Source organism: Aricia agestis, chromosome 14 (assembly GCF_905147365.1).
Source record: "Aricia agestis chromosome 14, ilAriAges1.1, whole genome shotgun sequence".
NCBI classification, from domain to species: Eukaryota; Metazoa; Arthropoda; class Insecta; order Lepidoptera; family Lycaenidae; genus Aricia; species Aricia agestis.
In genome coordinates, this window is record NC_056419.1 from 13,395,772 (window position 1) to 13,404,307 (window position 8,536).

An 8,536-nucleotide genomic window follows, 5' to 3' on the forward strand; every position below is an offset into this window, starting at 1 on the left:
ATTTGCCAGTGATCAGACTTAGTAAAGTCAGTAAATCTTTTAAAGGTCAATGTATACGCCTTTTCAATAAAATCCCAGAAAACGTTCAAAATCTTTCCATTAATAAATTTAAGAAAGTAGTCAAAGAGCGTTTGTGTGCCAAAGCCTATTATAAGGTCAATGATTTCATAAATGATGGCACATCTTGGGAGTAGGATGGCTACTTACAAGGCTACTTCTACATTATTGTACATGACTTACTATGTATGTATGTTGACAGTGTATAATTTTAAGTTACAGCATTGTACATTTTATTTTAAAAGATTAATTTTTTTACCTCACTTTTTTTTGGTAAAAAAAGTGGGCCCCGTGCGAGTTTCTTACGCCGGTTCTTCTAGCCGGGATAGTTCCCGAACCGGTGGCAGGCACCGTAGCTAATATTAACATTCTGAAAGTATTTTCTTAAAATCTACTCAGAAATAAAACATTTTTATTTTATTGGCCCTTGCCCATACAAAATGAAAAAAAAATCGTTTTTCAGAGCTGCTACTTTCACAGTGAACTCTCTACAAGGAACACGTACAGAACCTAAAGTATTATCACTTATTTTTGTTTCACACTGTATAATAGTATCATACAAGGATGTATATTGTATAATATTATAGCACGGTACATACGAGTATTCTTATTACATTTTATTTTACCATAGAAATCTTCATGTATTTTTTTTCTAATTGAAGGACTTTATCGTAAACGATAATGCCGTCCTTATAGGTATTTAATACAAATTAATTAAAAATTGAAAATCAACAAATCAGCCTCATTTTAAACATACTATGTAGTCTAGATATATCTCTTAAACATCTCTGGGGTATTTAAGAGACATATCTAAAATCTTATATAATATTTTAGCAGCCTCAGAAGATGGATCAGCGAAGATACTGTTAATACTGCCTACATTATAATAATCACTATTGAGACGCGACCTCAAGTCTGCGCCCCGGACACACTCCGTCAGTATATGGACAATATCATCTTGTGTATTGCAGATCTCACATAAGGGATTGGGAGCTTTACCCATAAGAAAAACAAACTTCTTTGACGGAATGTGCCCGGCGCGCAGTCGTAATGGCTCAGTTAGGTCCTTTCTATTCAACCCGCATTGACCGATCCACGTCCTGTAGGTGCTTAATTGTGGTTGGATAGTTGCGTACCAAATACCTTTTTCTTTGGATCTTTGATTGAAGTACTCCCGCTAATCTTCAAAACATTTCTTTTTAATATATGGAAAGAAGTCGCAATACAATTGTTCCACGTCAATCGGAGTACCGTCAGCGATGGCTTCTCTGGCCAACCTGTCTACAATTTCATTAGCCTCGATATTAATATGCGATGGAATCCATTGTATGGCGACTTCTTTCCCATTTCTTCTCAAGTTTAGAATGTCCTCCATGTATTTTTTTAGGTTTAAGAAAAACTAAGTGATAATTCTTTAGGGTGTGTATGAGTAGCAGCGCTGAAAAAGTAACTTTTTTAGCTTTTGTTTGGACAAAACCATGATGCTCGCGCGCTTCCCTATACAAATCACAAAAAATGCTCTTACAGTGCTCCTATTTTCATAATTAACTTTTTTAAGGGACACATACATGATATCCTTAAAAGTATTATCACTTTGTTTAAATACATTACAGCTATAATGTACATATTTTATACTAGACAGTTTTGCATTGTGCGTTGAACCTTATTTTACGTAGGTTTTCAGGACAAGTTTCTGTTTACGCCTATTAATCATATTTAATTATAATATTGTTTAATTATCGTAATATAGTAATTTCCTTTTTGCAAAAACTATATCGAGTATAAACTATATTTAAAAACATAATTTGAAATCGTAACCATTTCCACTGACATTGCAGATGCAAAATTTCACGGCAAACGTAGCTCGCAATTTCTATCGATTTGATAGTGAGTGAAGTCGGGAAGTTGGAAACGTCTCGGCGAAATGTTATTGATAAACCTTAAGTACATTTTTAACCGCATGCGAAAACGAAATATCTTTACATGGCGTCAAAGTACCTTAGATATAATGTTAGAAAAGTTTAGGTATAGACTCCAAATCAGAGTGATAACTCTAATTGCCACATTGAGAGACAAATATTTAGTAGCCGGCCCCTAGACGAGCACATTTATTGCGCATTATCACGTATTGTGTAATATTATTGACTGTCTAGTGTTGATATTGAACATCGCGCGCCTTCAATCTAGTTGTCAAATAAACTGTTTAATAAAATTGAAGCGTAAAATTGACAATACAATAATTGATCGTCTAGGAGCCGGCTTACTTAACTCTAATAAGATGAAGATTCTAACATAAACCACATACATTATCTGTCGACTGTCAAACTCTTTGTTAAATTAAACGTTAGTCATCGTTAAATGTCTCTGAGCATAAAGTTAATACACCTAGTGGAATAGAGAAACAAAGGCATGAGCAAGAGAGATGTCACTATCAGTAACACTGCGTGGTAAAAAGAGACGTGTGATACATGACAGCAGTACTATTTTTTTTGACGTCCAGTCAGCACGTGCCGCACGTTGACAATTTAATCTCATAGAAATCATGTTCAATCATGCTTGTGTAAGTGTATACGTACACATATTTTTACACACAGATGAAACCAATTTCGGTTTCGTTTGACAGCTCTCGATTGTTGCTTCCGCTAGGTATATTAACTTTATGGTCTCTGAGTACGGCAGTTAGTAAGGTTTTTTCGCCGTCGTTACTAACCGGCTTAGTAAAAATATCGATATCATAATATTAATACGCGAACGAAAAACTTTGTAACGCTTTTTACGAAAAATGGGGAAACGTAGATGTATGAAATTTTGCACATTTATAGTTTATATGGTGAAGGAGTGCATCGAACTAATATAATTTTGAAATTATGCTTTTATCATAAATTTTTTTAACAAATAAAACATTACACACACTACAACACACACACAATTGTGATAAATGACAGATTTCTGAGTGACAAGCCTATACATACGAATTATACTCTTTAATTTATGGTTGAAGTCTGTTGACAACAAGGTGACAAATTGAAAATGGATTATAGTTTTATTTTTTATTGAATCTTAGATACTATTAGATAATGCTTACACGGCCAGTCTGAGATCAGCTAAGTCCCAGAGACAAGAGTTGAAAAAAAATGATAAAGTCAATATTTTTTATAAAATATAGGTAGTAGTCTTAATGTCATTGAAACTAAGGTCGAATTTCGACCATTGGGCGATCTCTAGTTATATAAAATATGCAAAAGTGTGTTTTTCACGATTAAACAACTACCTATTTTGATAAAATTTAATATACATTGGATACCGGAAAAGGAGAAAGTATACATTTATGCCAGAAAAATGTATGGTGTCAGGACAATTAACGAATTTTGGAGAAACAAAATTGGACACAAACATCTTAACGATTGTATAGTCATTTATAAAATCTATACATCTATACATATAAATAAAATTGGAGTGTCTGTTTGTAATATTAAAATAACCCTTTTTTACTACATGCATTTATTATGAATATTTAGACGGTACTTACACCAAAATAACAATTTTTAGAATTTTTGTCTGTCTGTATGTCTGTCTGTTTGTTCCGGCTAATCTCCGAAATGGCGGGACTGATTTTGACGGGACTTTTATTGGCAGATAGCTGATGTAATAAGGAGTAACTTAGGCTACTTTTTAACCGACTTCCAAAAAGGAGGAGGATATTTTTTACTTTTTTATTTTTTACCTATGTATTTTACATTTTGTTGACGCGGACGAAGTCGCGGGTAACAGCTAGTCGTAAATAAATTTATTTCATGACTTTACAAACCTGTTCATTTTTTTTACTTTTTCTGCTATCCTTATACAGTGCAATAGGCTTCTTGTCGAAGTAAAAAGCGAAGCAAAAAGTTTACACTCGATCGTCTATCCTATTTCCAAAGAAAGATATAAATATATTTCAGAGTATTTTCAAATTGTATGATTCCAAACAAAGTCTTTGACATTAACAAGGACTTTTAACCCCGTTTAAGTATTGGAGATAAGTTGACTAGACGACAGTCGTAAAGAGAATCTTAGTTTACTATCTTAATTTTGTCGCCCGATTTGATGACGATACTAAAGGCCAATTTATACTTAGCGTGTAGCTAAGCGAAATTGTTACAAAACTTTACTTTTTTATCAATGTAATGTACTATCAGAGAAATTGATTCATAAACATAATATTATGAGATACCTACGTAATTTGGTCGGGTTATGTCAAGCCCAGCTGACACATCACGTCTAAAAATCATTAGACGTAACCCGACCAAATTATGTAGGCCCGCCCTATTCTATCTATAAGGGTGGGCTGCACCAACTTACTTTAACTATAACAAAATCAAATGAACTGTCAAATCTCTAGTAAAATTCAATAATAGACGCCATATTTGACAGCGCCTCTGCTGGGTTGCACCCCCCTAGTCTGAGTAAAGTGGAATTACGATTCGAAATTCGAACGCAAACGCGGCGGCTTGCTCTTAAAACTGTGGACATACTTGGCTATTAATTATTATAATATTATCTTCATTCCAGTATGAATAGTCGATTTTTATCGTGCGATTTAACGGCACTGTCTCAATCATCGTTAAACATCTTCGACTTTTTACGGAATCGGATCCATTTCCAGCCGGAAATAGGACGTGCCAAACGACTTGGGCTGCCAACTTCATGATAAATTCAATTCGAAATTTCTAGAGCTCGAGCGATATTAAAGATACGGCTTCGACAGTAAAAAATGTATCACGGTAATCGTACATTTTGTAACGTTAAAAGCTAACAATATCCTTCCACGTGGTTTATTCTATGAATGTGTCGGTCAACTTCATGACATTCAACGATGAATTCGATTTGAAATTCGTACATTTTCTCGCAAAAAAAGTATACTAACATATCCTTCTACATAGTTCGTAGTCTATTCTATATATTCTAATGTCTTTACATTAGATATAGAATAGACTACGAACTCTTTACATTAGATATAGAATAGACTACGAACTATGTAGAAGGATATGTTAGTATACTTTTTTGCGAGAAAATGTACGAATTTCAAATCGAATTCATCGTTGAATGTCATGAAGTTGACCGACACAAGTCATAGAATAAACCACGTGGAAGGATATTGTTAACTTTGATAAAGATCAATTATCATCAAAACCGGCTCAGAAGTTTTGACGCCAATTCGATGCAAACTAAACACAATAAGAATAATATAATAATAAATAATCAGAATACAATTCGATTTTTTGAACAACAAGAAGGCTTTTTTCGTACCTTTAACCCTAAAAGTGTGAAGAGGACCAACAGACAGGCTTGACTTTCACAATATTATATTAAATTGTGTAATAATTAATTTTATTATACTGTTACAACTTACCTAACAATCATCGGGGTACTTACTTTAGTATTTTAATTTTTAGGAATTCAGAAAAAGTTAATTTATTTTCATCCCTAATATTAGTCTACAGCCCAGACCCTACGCATCTAGACTCTCAGTAATTATGTAAATTTTATTTCATTGATTTAATTATTATCCTAAAAGTAAAAATTTTTACGTGTTTTAGGAGCCTATAACAAGTTATGAAACGAATACTGGTATAATAATGTAGCTTATTTTTTCTTTTTAATAAGCCAGAAGTATAACGTTAGATTCGCACGGCCCAATCCTGCACGTTTTTTTGCAGTATTACGTCTTAACGAATAAATAGTAGCGCATACCATCTATAATATAGAACCATTCACACGTCGATTGTACTGCACGATTTGTTGCAGTACAATCGGCGTATACTGCAAAAAAACGTGCAGGATTGTGCCGTGTGAACCTACTCTAATTGTCTAAACACACTAGGCCGAAGTTACGCGGCGTAAATCCCGCATGATTACGCCCGCAATTTCAAACGCATACAATATAGGAGTGAGCACACTGAGACGGGCCGTGCCGGGGCTCAGCGTGCCGGGCCTCATCGCAAAAATCCGCCTCCATACAATTTGTATGGAAGCGGATGCACGTATCGCACACTGTGTCGGGGCGCAGCGAATTTCCGCTTCCATACAAATTGTATGGAGGCGGATTTTTGCGATGAGCCCCGGCACGCTGAGCCCCGGCACGGCCCGTCTCAGTGTGCTCACTCCTTATACGGACGGAACGCAACGTAATAGTGTGTCATCGATGATTTAAAATACATTGCGGGCGTAATCATGCGGAATTTACGCCGCGTAATTTCAGCCTAGTGTGTTTAGACACTAACATGGCGAATACGATGTTGTCGATCTATAAAAGAATATATTAGAGCTAGCACGCACTTGACGCACTACGACTTTTTGTCACTTCATGACACTTCATAGGTTTCATTTTGCTCTACTAGCAGCGGCAGCATAGATGTCGGTACCAATGTCGGTAGAAAATAAATTATATCTTGGAAACTACCAGAGTATTTCACCGATGTTTCTATTTTTGAATGGTCCTTTGATTGTCAACAAAAAATAGTCATCATGCCCATTGTATGTATTTATATAAAACGTTTTATAATAGGTTGTTTTCTTTTCTTTTAATTTTTAGAATCTGCACCAGATGGCGCGACGATAGACACTTATAGATTTTCTACTCCCTACTGATCTGAAGTTAGTTGCAGGTTACCGTCATTAACATCATATTGGTTGTATTTCTAAAAAATATCAGTATACTGTCCAGTGTGACGTAAATCAAAATACCTTAATTCTAGTTTCCATTAGCATAAAATTAACATTAAGAAAAAAATATTATGTATTTATACATTTACATGTATTTTTATGTTGCTTTTTGCTTTGTCTCTCTAGTATAAATTTCACGAAGAACATAAATCGCTTAGGCCAACATAAAGTTTAGGAAGACACTGACATAATATTATAATATTTGTGAAACTGAAAATTGACAACTGAAGAGGTTTTGGCGGGCATGTCACTTTGACACTTCTACTTTTTATTGATGGTGTAGTTTTATTGTTTTTCCTAAATTGTGTTATTTGGGTTTTTTGATGTGCAATATTGGCAAAATATTATATCATTGAATATGAATCGTTATATTATGTCTGCACTTGCGTGCACAAGATGTTGTCAAAACCAAAATTTGAAACTCCTGTGACATTTGGTGTGAATGACGATAAATAGGGCTATTTCTTACATGAGTTCCAACTAAAACATAGTTATAATAATTACTTTATTACCCTATTCATTGGAATATTATTGCGTCTTTAGGTGTATCAAGTTTTACATTCTTTTCCCCTATTTCGTGTCAATTAATGATGGTATCACCGATCGTATCACATACGCCATCTAGTTACTAAAATGAAAACTGCTTGACAATCAACTTAAAAAAATAATTGCTTGATCTCGGCCGGGCCGCTCATAAGCGTGGGTTGCATTTTTAAATCGAGCCTTAGAGATTTCGATCATTCTACTTTGGTTGCCAAAATCGACTACGCAATCATCGATAGGCTTACCTTCCTGGTTGTCCCAAAAGATACGGATATAATGGACTACCTTAGTAGTCCATCATGTCCGTAGATTAGGGACTTCAAGTCTTAAACGAACATACATGTGTGGAATCCGCGGCCACAGTGCATTCCAGTGCCCATATATTTTAGCAATCCAGAGCTGAATTAAATCACTGGATTGGAAGAATGTAAACCGGCCTTTACTATAAAAACGCCACATCACGTTTATCACTTAGAACCAAAATAAATATTTTATATAGGAAAACTGGTGCGTCATGTATTTTATTTGTCAAGTAAACGCGGGTTCGATTACCGCTGCGGATATTGGATGCTTATTGCTTCTAGGCCATCACACGAAGTGCCATAAATAATATATTATATTTTATAAGACATGCTTAGCAAAAATCAACTAGGCAACGTAAACGAATGGAGTACCATTATATAAGGAAATAAAGTTTCACTTAAAGATGCTAAAAATATGTTAGCACTTAAGATCTCCTCACACCTAAATCGCTATGTAAATGCGGCTAGCAGGTGCCACTTTTAGCATGATTGAGTTAGTTTTTGTAGATGTAGCTATCCCATATGCATAGAACGGCTGATAGCAAAGGTTTTAGGTTGGTTGTTGCTCTTGTTGGCCAGTCCCACATACCCAGAGAGCTTCAGCTTAACTGAGGCATATCCCTAACCCAAAAAGGGTTCCCCTGCGAATTAAAAAAAAGTTATTGTAGGTATCGTGACCTTCAGTCCAAGACGTGTTGGCCCCAACAGATCAGTATCAAAACTTTCCCTTAACTTCAAAAGCACAGAAAAAGCGTAACAATTAAGCTCTCCGAGTAAATAATAAAAGAGGAAAGTTCCCGGCCGTTAATTGTTAAAGTTCGGCCTACCCTTCGTTTTCGCTTAATAAAGCTCACTTGTTAAGAAACTATGAACATTTTTGTTTTACTTACGTCAATCCATACTATTATAAATGCTTTGCCTGTCTGTCT